Here is a 10,898-nt window from a genome sequence, read left to right on the forward strand (position 1 = left end):
CCTTCTATCTCTACAATTTTATGATTCTATGGTATAGGTCTGCAGTGAATGTATGTTATTTTCACTTCCTGAAAAGAAAAACCGCGCCTTCACAGCTGTGGGGGAGTGTGTCCCGAAAACAGCAATTAGCTTTCTGAAAAACAAGGTGCGAACAATTGACGTGATGTCAGGTTCTGTGGAGCAACGGCAAGGTGGCTAATGCTTTAGCAGAGAGCAAACCGGAGCCCAGCCTGGCCCTCTGTGCCAAAGTCAGCGCTGTTCAATCTGGAACAAGCTGAGAAACAGCACTGCTTAGTTAGTTAATGCTCAAATAAAGAACACGATGCACCTTGTGCAATATCAGCCAACCCGTTCTCTCAAATCAGCAGGTGAAGCCCTCCTGTATGAGGTAGGTGGTGTGGAGTCCAGGAAAGGGCCTTTTTAGTGGTGGCTCCCCAATGAGGTACCCCCTCCTTCTGAGGTGTATCTAGCCCCATCTCTCTATAGCTTTAGGTGGCTAATTAAGACACACCTTTTTTAGCAGCTGTTTGGAGGAAGAGGGACCTGAAGGCTGGCGCTATAAGTAACTGTGCTTTGCTGATTTGTGATGTGTGTTTAAGGGTTGTGGTGTTTTATGAATTTTTCTTATTTATTGGTCCGTTTGTTCCACACTGGCTTGTGCAAAGGGCAGTATATAAGTTCTCTAAATAAATAAATAGTGCTGCATATGGGGAAAATGATGTGCAATTAGCCCACTTCCCCCTTCATCCTTGAAGCAGGCATTTAAATCATTTTATTTTTTTAAGGTCAAGACGAAAGAGCTGTGAATATGCACACAAACCTTCTTGAAAAGTGGCCTCTGTACCTTTAAATGAGTGGTGAGCGATGCTTGCATCATAATTAAAATATGAAATAACTCTGAAAATCCTACTTTTTTGAAACCTGTGTGTTTGCACTTATGGGTGAATTCCCTAAAACAGGCATGCCCAACTTTCAAGAGACTGCAATCTGCTCCCAGCATAAGAAAACAGGCAGTGATCTACCAAAGTTGTTGCGATTTTTTTAGGGAGCCAAAGTTTTTAGGGAACCAGTAAATCGCCATTGACCTGTTGGCCATCACTGCCCTAAAAAATACACAGTCTGCTTTCAAACGAAGCGGAAACTGTGCTGTCTGCTCCTGATTAAGTATATACTTAAAAAAATTATTTTATCTATGAATTGCCTTTTGCACGTCTCAAGGAGATTTATAATCCTGCAATAAACTAACTTAAGTTTTTTAAAAAATACAAGAAACAATTAAAATAGGTTTTAAAACCTAATTCTAATATATACTTTTTTTAAAAAAAAATCCACCCAATTGGAAAAGCTTTTTTTGTTGTTGTTGATTCTGTATTCATCTACTAAAAAGCAGGGGGGTGAGCAAGCTGGAATAAATTAGTACCTGCAAAATAGTGCAGGTACATGAGTAAAAGCAATCATTCTTGAAGCAAGAAACATGCAGTGTTAAGAGGATGCACACATGCGACTTACCAGCGTTTGTAGAAAAGGCTTCCCTTCCTGTGTCAAAGAGAAACAGGGGAACACTTTTACAACGGTGCTTGCCATCCGCCATTTTTTAAAGATGTGTTTTTTTAAAAAAAATTTGAAAAAATAATAATGTTATGCTGCCTGATTAAATGCAGGCACTTTTAGCTGATTGATTGATTCGTCAAACTAATTTATTGATTAAATTCTGGGGCCCTGTCAGACATATCCGGGCAGAAAAAGATGGGATTTCAAAAAATCACAGAATCTTAAGAGTTGGAAGGGACCAAAGGGTCATCTAGTCCAACCCCCTGCAATGCAGGAATCTCAGCTGAAGCATCCAGGACAGATGGCCCCTCCAACTTCTCCTCGAAAACCCCCAAGGAAGGAGAGTCCACCACCTCTCGTGGGAGTATGTTCTGCTGCCGAACAGCTCTTAATGTGAGAAAGTTTTTCTGAATGTTTCACACATACAGTACAATATTTATGGCTTAAACTCTGCACCAACAGAGTTCATCCACACTTGCATTTGCCCTGTTTTATCCCCCAGGGAAACCTGCAGGTTAGTGCCTAAACCAGGCGACAGCAAACTTTTTCAGCAGGGGGCCGGCCCACTGTCCCTCAGACCTTGTGGGGGGCCGGACTATATTTTGAAAAAAAATAAAATGAATGAATTCCTATGCCCCACAAATAACCCAGAGATGCATTTTAAATAAAAGGACTCATTCTACTCATGTAAAAGCATACTGATTCCCAGACTGTCTGCGGGCCGGATCTGGCCCCCGGGCCTTAGTTTGCCTACCCATGACTTAAACTAAAGTTCCCATTGACGTCAATGGGAATCACTGACACTGGGCTGCCCGTTCCTTTGCATTCGAAGGCATGCATAAGGGGTAGGTTTCTCTTTTATGCGTGGCGTACAATAGCACAGTCAGTGCTCAGTCTATGCTCAGTCAACCTTCTTTCCTTGAGTGAAAATGACAGCCTGCTCCCCGTCCGGGACTCGCAACTCATTCTTCTCCTCCCTGCCAATTTGTGTGTTTGTGTGACTGCGATTATCAGGGTCACCTTTGGGGACGGATGAGGGAGTCACACAACCGCCCCGTCCCTTGCAGCAGGCGAGAGGCCATTGCAACAATTCCGTCTCTGGCTTGTTTGAAATAGATAATCAGCCGAGAGAGCTTCTGTCCTGCGAAAACACACACGTTTTATTTCTGGAGTGTTTGCACATTGCGTGCGCCTCACACATGAATAAAAGCGCCACCTGTTTGAGGGCGATAACTGAGGCTCATGATGCGCCGTATCAGTCGCTCGCTGCAACAGCAGGCCGCTTTGTAAAAGCGACGCTCCGGCAGCTCTGACGTGACCCACATTTTGTTAAAACAGCTGCGGGCTGTTCAGTTTGCTTTAATAAGCCTCCGCTCGAGCTTCTCCAAGTTCGCACAGAAGCCTGTTTCTTCTACCCCAACGCGCTGCAGAGATAAGCTTGAAAATGTGCCGTCAGCACTGGGCAAAAAGTCACGAGTTCGAGGGCGGGGGATCTGGGGAACATCAGGATAATGGTGGGCTTTGGGGGTCCCTGGACAGACCCTCTAAGTGTTCCTATTTTCCAGGGACAGCCTGGATTTACAGAAGCTGCCCTGGTTTCTGATTTGATCCTGAAATGTCCCGCTTTTCCTGAGGACATCCTAATAATAATTATAATTATAATTATAATAATATTTTATTTATACCCCTCCCATCTGGATGGGTTGCCCCACACTCTGGGTGGCTTCCAACACACATAAAAATAATAACAAAACATCCAACATTAAAAGGAACAATCAGATCCTATATAAAAGTTACAAAAACTTATTCTCCTATCCTCATTGGAGAAACGTTGGAGGGGGTGGAGTTATGTGACCCTCAAGCCAAGGAGATGAGTAACCGTACAACCTTTAGAAGACATCTGAAGGCAGCCCAGTATGGGGACTTTTTTAATGTTTTAATGTTTTGTTGTGTGTTTATCTATGTTAGATGTAGGGTTGCCAGACTCAATAGAGGACAGGACTTCTGTGCCATTAATTGCCCTTCTCTCTTTTGAGTCTGGAAACCTTAAAGAGAAACCAGCAGACCCTTTGTTTAATTTCCATGGACCAGAGCACGCCAGGCACTCCTGTCTTCCACTGCCTCCCGCAGTTTGGTCAAACTCATGTTCGTAGCTTCGAGAACACTTTCCAACCATCTCGTCCTCTGTTGTCCCCTTCTCCTAGTGCCCTCAATCTTTCCCAACATCAGGGTCTTTTCCAGGGAGTCTTCTCTTCTCATGAGGTAGCCAAAGTATTGGAGCCTCAGCTTCACGATCTGCCCTTCCAGTGAGCCCTCAGGGCTGATTTCCTTCAGAATGGATAGGTTTGATCTTCTTGCAGTCCATGGGACTCTCAAGAGTCTCCTCCAGCACCATAATTCAAAAGCATCAATTCTTCGGTGATCAGCCTTCTTTATGGTCCAGCTCTCACTTCCATACATCACTACTGGGAAAACCATAGCTTTAACTATACGGACCTTTGTAGGCAAGGTGATGCCTCTGCTTTTTAAGATGCTGTCTAGGTTTGTCATTGCTTTTCTCCCAAGAAGCAGGCGTCTTTTAATTTCGTGACTGCTGTCCCCATCTGCAGGGATCAAGGAGCACCTTTAGCTGGCATGAAATGAATGGCCACTTTTTATCTTACACAAACATCTGGGCTCTGCAGACATGCGTCTGCCTCTTACTGTTTTATGGCCTTTTGGCCTCTCTCCCTCCCCTACAGACAGTGCGAGAAAAAGAGCAAGCTATCAGACACATCTCACACCCTGAAAACCGAGGAGTGCATGTCATGAATCTCACAAAATGGGCTCCGGACCACAACAGCTCACGCTGCAATACATCTGTCAAGCCTTTAAAGTTGGCACAAGACCCTCTGGGCTCATCCAGATGACCTGTTTGTTTATGCGTCCACCCCGATTTGATTGTGGGGTGGTTATTAGGCAATGAGCCGTCATCCTGAATTGGTCCCGATTTGCTTGCTGAACTGCTTCTAACCTCAAGAAGGATACTGAAAAGCTGGAACATGTCCAGAGGAGGGCAACCAAAATGGTCAAAGGCCTGGAAACGATGCTTTATGAGGAACGACTTAGGGAGCTGGGTATGTTTAGCCTGGAGAAGAGAAGGTTAAGGGGTGATATGATAGCCATGTTCAAATATATGAAAGGATGTCATATGGAGAAAGATTGTTTTCTGCTGCTCCAGAGAAGCGGACACGGAGCAATGGATTCAAACTACAAGAAAGAAGATTCCACCTAAACATTAGGAAGAACTTCCTGACAGTAAGAGCTGTTCGGCAGTGGAATTTGCTGCCAAGGAGTGTGGTGGAGTCTCCTTCTTTGGAGGTCTTTAAGCAGAGGCTTGACAGGCATATGTCAAGAATGCTTTGATGGTGTTTCCTGCCTGGCAGGGGGTTGGACTGGATGGCCCTGGTGGTCTCTTCCAACTATATGATTCTATGATTCTTCCCATTCATTCATCTCGTGCTTTTCCACGCATGGCCCCCACCACTTCCCCGACCACAAAAGACCCCCGTCATTTGGTGCTTTTGTAAGTGGATTTGTTGAATGAGCACTTTTAATTTAGGGTTGCCCTATGTCAAAAAGTGAAAATCTGGACACAAAAAAAGTTGGCCAAAGTGTTGGGTTTCAGAGCTGTTTTTTGTGAAATCCCCCCAAACTAATGCTTCCGACATGGGTTGCTGTACATCTGAATTTTCCGGGACATTTAAGCGATTTCCGCCCAGGCCTGTCATTCTGTCCTTTCCTCAAAATTTAGATTGCAAGTTGTAGCCTGGCAAACAGCTGACTGCAGTCTCGTGGACCATATCATTCTGGAATTCTTCTTACCCCTCCCCTTCCCCCATAAGAGATATGTGAACATCTTTGTTACTATGGCAACACCCGGATGCAATGTTTTGAGTCAATGAAGATGGTTTACATCTGCAGTCAATTTCTAAAGAAAGCAAGTTCTTACTCCTCCCCTGAGATGTCTACAAAATCCAGCAGGCCCTTAAATCAGAAGTCATAGGAACAGACACACCCTGATTTCACCCTGATTCCAGCTATGGACTGAGGTGTAAGGGGAGCCAGAACTGTACATGGCTTGAATTTCTTGCTCCCCTGAATTTTTAATTGAAGAAATAATAATAATAATAATAATAATAATAATAATAATACAGGATTTCAAATGAAACCTGGGACTCAGTTATACAGCTGCAAATAAAACATTTTACGTGTGCTTTAAGTGCAATAAATGACAAGACTGACCTTGACATTATAAGAGAAAACCACAGATTCTTGTGGAGAGAGGAAGATGAAGCTGACATGAATTGGTAACTTGGGCTGGGATTGATCTCATTTATTTCTCTCTTGTGTAAATATGCTAATTCATACATAGTATTTTTTATGTAAAATGGCTTGATAAATTTAAGGAGTCTAATTGTACACCTTTGTGGCTAATACACTCATGGTGCGAGTGAGTTTTCTGCTGCTCCAGAGAAGCGGACACGGAGCAATGGATTCAAGCTACAAGAAAGAAGATTCCACCTAAACATTAGGAAGAACTTCCTGATAGTAAGAGCTGTTCGGCAGTGGAATTTGCTGCCAAGGAGTGTGGTGGAGTCTCCTTCTTTGGAGGTCTTTAAGCAGAGGCTTGACTGCCATCTGTCAAGAATGCTTTGATGGTGTTTCCTGCTTCCAACTCTATGATTCTATGATGCTATATACAATGTGACACTACATAGTGAAGGTGAGCGTTATGGAAAATTCAAAGTGTTTTTTATATGTGGCTAGATTCCACCCTGGAGTGAATTTGTATCCCCCCTAAGATCTACAGTTGAGCTCTTCTGGAAATAGGGGCAATATCTACAAAAGCCCCATGGAAGGGGCAAAACAACACTGCAAATGGCTACCTGAAGTAGCGTCTCCATCCCCACCATTCAGATGTCAGGGAGATGAAGAATTACACAACTTTTAGAAGACACCTGAAGGCAGCCCTGTATTGGGAGGTTTAAAACATTTGATGTTTTATTATGTTTTTATATATGCTATAAGCTAACCAGAGTGGCTGGAGAACCCCAGCCAGATGAGCGGGGTATAAACAATAAAATATTATTATTATTATTATTATTATTATTATTATCATTATCATTATCATTATTATTATTAACTGCTAATTCATGCTAGTAAGTGGAGAAGACTGTCAGACCCTCCAAGTGTCCCTATTTTCCAGGGACAGTCCCGGATTTACAGAAGCCATCCTGGTTTCTGATTTGATCCACCCCCATCGTCCAGCCCGCACCCTGAGGTCCAGCTCTGAGGGCCTTCTGGCAGTTCCTTACCTGCAAGAAGTGAGGTTACAGGGAACCAGGCAGAGGGCCTTCTCGGTGGTGGCACCCGCCTTGTAGAACACCCTCCCATCAGGTGTCAATGAAAAAAACAACTACAGTATATGCCTTTTAGAAGGCATCTGAAGGCAGCCCTGTTTAGGGAAGTTTTTAACGTTTGATGTTTTATTCTGTCTTTAGTGATCTGCTGGGAGCTGGGGTAAAATCCTAAAAAAAAACCTCAACAACTTCAATCCCGAAAAAAGCTCAACAACTTTGGGCTAAAAAGAAAAGAAAAGCTCAACATCAACCCTAAAAACTTTGGTCGGAAGCCCTGTTTAGGGAAGTTTTTAATGCTTGATGTTTTATCGTGTTTTTAATATTCTGTTGGGAGCCGCCCAGAGTGGCTGGGGAAACCCAGCCAGATGGCTGAGGTATAAATAGTACATTATTATTAATTATTTTATTTTATTTTATTTTATTTTATTTTATTTTATTTTATTTTGTGGTCCCTTCCAACTATACAAGTCGTACAGTTATAGTGCCTAAAACTCATATGATTTGATTAATAAAGATTTCTTTAAGCAGCTGACGGCCCTGCTTATTGGCAATGCAGCATTGTACTACGGCATTATTATGCAGGAAAACGAGGACATCGCCTCCTACCTCAAAACAGGCCCTTCGGCTTCCACACACCCCGTAAGAGAAAAGGTTCAGAGCTTTCCCGCTCTCCGTTATTGCATCCCCCATCCTCTCTGGCAACTCCGCTCAGTTTAGCCCTTCCATTTTAGATCCCCTGCGTGGCGATTTGCTGCATCCAGAATTTGGCCCCTTTTCCAAGCCCTGGTCCAAAAGCTCCCCCCCCCCAATCAAACTGACGCCAGGTGATGTAGCTCTAAGCCCTTCCTCTCAAGGTTGAGCGTGTTTCCTTGGCAACCTGCCTGACCTCCATTACTCCGGGGAGCAAGGATGCTCTGCCAACAAGAGCTTTCCGTTTAATCAGCCCCTGTCCTTTTAACAGTAACAGGACTTCCCGTCCGGAGAGCAGGTTGCCCAGACAAAACAGGGGCCTCTCGCAGGTCTGGCCTACGGCTATTTATCTGCCTCTGTTCGTTGCACACACTTTTGAAATAAAAATAAATAAACGGTTACGTAAAAAACAAATAAGTAGGCCAAGATGTGCTTAACGCTTGCCCCGAAGACACTCTTCCTGTCCTCTGTGTGTGTGTGTGTGTGTGTGTGTGTGTGTGTGTGTGAGTGCGTGTTTTGGCAGGGATAGCTAATAGCTATTTCAGGATCCACAGGCAGTGAGGAAAAATTACGAGACTAATACACACTCTCAGAACAGCGCCTGGTCAGCAGATCAAGATCCTTAATTTTAAAGCTCTCTGCAGCTTCGTGCTGGGCACACCTCTCTGGCTTTGTGCCCCCAAAAACAGGGTGAGCTCCTGTTGCTCGGTCCCAGCTCCTGCCCGCCTAGCAGTTCGAAAGCACATCAAAGTGCAAGTAGATAAATAGGTACTGCTCTGGTGGGAAGGTAAACGGCGTTTCCGTGTGCTGCTCTGGTTCGGCAGAAGCAGTTTTGTCATGCTGGCCACATGACCTGGAAGCTGTACGCCGGCTCCCTTGGCCAATAACGCAGAGTCCCCAGAGTCGGTCACGACTAGACCTAAAGGTCAGGGGTCCCTTTACCTTTTAGACTAAAGTAGCTTCTGGGGCAGTGAAGCTTAAGCTTCATTGGTTTCAAAGTAAATCCGACCCTGTCATGGGGACCGCGTTCTCCCCACATAAACAGCAGCAGCAGATTTCTCAGCAAACCTTGGTATAATATTCCAACATGGAAAATTACAGAAACACATTTGAAACACAAGATTTGTTGGCAATGGGGGAGAGAGAGAGAGAGAGAGGCAGAATGCTTGGAAAAGTTCCCTTCCGTTCATGCCATTATTATGAAAGAAACGTTTAGAGCAAAACGACTTACATAATTTGCGCTTCTGCAGAATAGAAATTCAGAGGTCATCCATTACTTGCACCCACAAAGTAATCCCAGGTGTTTCTTTTTTTTATCATTTGCAGGTGGTGGATTCTGAGAATGCTGCAACTCTCAAAGAGATCCCAGGACCTATTGGTGATTTAAGTCAGCTGAGTGCGAGAAGGAAAAGTTCTACGCCCCATGGTTTAGAAGGTAGGGAGTGGCGACTTCTCTCTAACGTCCTGTATTGTCCCAGGGAAAGGAGGAAGTTTACGGGTCTGTAAACATGTGAGTACCACCCAAGGAATGTTAGCCAAAGAGATTGCTGAGAAACCGGCCTAACTTGTTTCCACTGCGATGCAATTAGGCTGCTTACACCTGCCTACCATCACTGGTACTGGTCTGGGGCACCCTGCTGTTGGTGTACGAGCCAGGACCAAAATTGGTTCAATATCATCTCAAGACCTAAACTTCAGCATTTATTTATTCACCTCATAAAATTTATACACCGCTTTTTTGTAAACAACCTCAACGTGGTTTACATCAAATGCAAGAGTAAATGAGAACAGGATGAGAACAGAAATCGTGCAGCACGGCGGCAGCGGGAGGCCCCATTAGCTAAAATAGTACCTCAGGTTAAGAACAGTTTCAGGTTAAGAAGGGACCTCCAGAACGAATTAAGTTCATAACCAGAGGTGCCACTGCATATGACTGGCTTGCGGGTTCGTTGGGTTTTTTTTAATCCTTGCATGTTCACTGAGAGATCTGGCTGGTTTTCAAATTTCTAAAAGCTAGGAAAGATAGAAGCTCGGCGGTTTATACGGCACATCTGCTTCTGTTGGAGGGAGGCCAGGCTGAGCCTTCGATACCTTTCAGAAGAACGAACAGGAAATCAATCCACTAAGATGTCCATTTAATCTCGCAGGGACACCTTGGCAACAAAACCTTTCTATAGGGCTCTTCAAGGAGGGCGTGTTGCCCTTCCTGCGCAAATCGCCGGCACATGCCGTGAACCCGTGGAACTATAACCATTCCGCTGAAAGGGAAGCAAAAAAAATAAAATAAATAGCGTTGCCAGGGTAACCGCCCCCTCTGCGATTCTCCAGTGAAAAGATGTTTGGTTGGGTTTTGTTTTATTTTTTTAATGATAGAAATGGCGCAAAGGTTTATGAGAGGATCGTTGCTACAGGGAGGGAGTTCTGAAGAGGAATTAGCAGCTTGACATTTCACAGGAGCAAAGAATAGAAGCTGATTTTTTATTTTATTTTTTTATTTTTTTGCGGTTTGGTTAATGGTTGACAAGTAAGAGTTGAGTAAAGAAGCCACAAATGTGCTAGGTTTCACCTAGCCCTGCTAGAAGCACCGTAGCGGAAGTGGAAATCAAAATGTATAAGCCCAGCCCCGTGCAAGCGTTTTGCTGTGTTCCTAAACTGCTGGATGAAGACTTCCAAGAGTCCTCAAGCCTGCTTATCTGGAAGTCACATTAGTGGAAGTCGGCTGTTTCTCCCTAGCTATTTTTCTCCCTGTTGTGAGAATTATAAGGTCTAAGGTATAAAATAAATGTTCATAAATGTATCAGGCAAACACATACATAAATATATAAACCACGTGTCTGAAACAGTACAGGAAAACAGTCCTAAAGCCATTTTGACTCTTTCAGTGACCTCAATTATTCCTCTGCAGTTTGGACAGAAATGGGGAAAGACTCCCCATTGTCTCTGTGCTCACAAATCCTGCCTGATGCAACAGTTAAATAACGATCAGGCTTACTAGCTGCTTTGCTTCTCAATATTCTCTGGTTGGCCTCTGTTATTTTCTCCTACCGATAGAGAGCCTACATAAGGACTCTATACGGGCTCTCGGGTACCCCATAAGGGCTTACCTTCCAAGTCCCGGACTGCAGAATCCAGGACCGGCAGCCGTGTGACACCAGAAGTTGCGTCGGCGTAACTTCCGGTGTCGCTTTGCCCTTCTATGGGCACCAAAAAGGGCCGCTGCCGGCTTCGAAAGTCGCTTGTACGCATGTCAGGAAG

At 44.3% G+C, this 10,898-nt stretch overlaps 1 protein-coding gene across 5 annotated transcripts in view; it reads right to left on the reverse strand.

The window, feature by feature from the left end:
• Positions 1–9,122, reverse strand: part of SYT16 (synaptotagmin 16) — a 72,850-nt gene extending 63,728 nt beyond the window's left edge. For 2 of the 5 annotated variants that reach the window (XM_060271379.2, XM_060271365.2), the window contains exons 1-2: positions 8,875–9,122; positions 1,510–1,536 (exon numbers count right to left, since the gene is read on the reverse strand). The gene's annotated coding sequence lies outside the window, so the exon portion shown is untranslated. The remainder of the gene's footprint in view (positions 1–1,509; positions 1,537–8,874) is intronic. The other 3 variants (XM_060271383.2, XM_088674030.1, XM_060271382.2) reach the window with 3 other exon arrangements.
• Between the last annotated feature and the right edge of the window lie 1,776 nt (positions 9,123–10,898).

This window comes from Zootoca vivipara, chromosome 1, assembly GCF_965207765.1.
Source record: "Zootoca vivipara chromosome 1, rZooViv2.hap1.1, whole genome shotgun sequence".
NCBI lineage: Eukaryota > Metazoa > Chordata > Lepidosauria > Squamata > Lacertidae > Zootoca > Zootoca vivipara.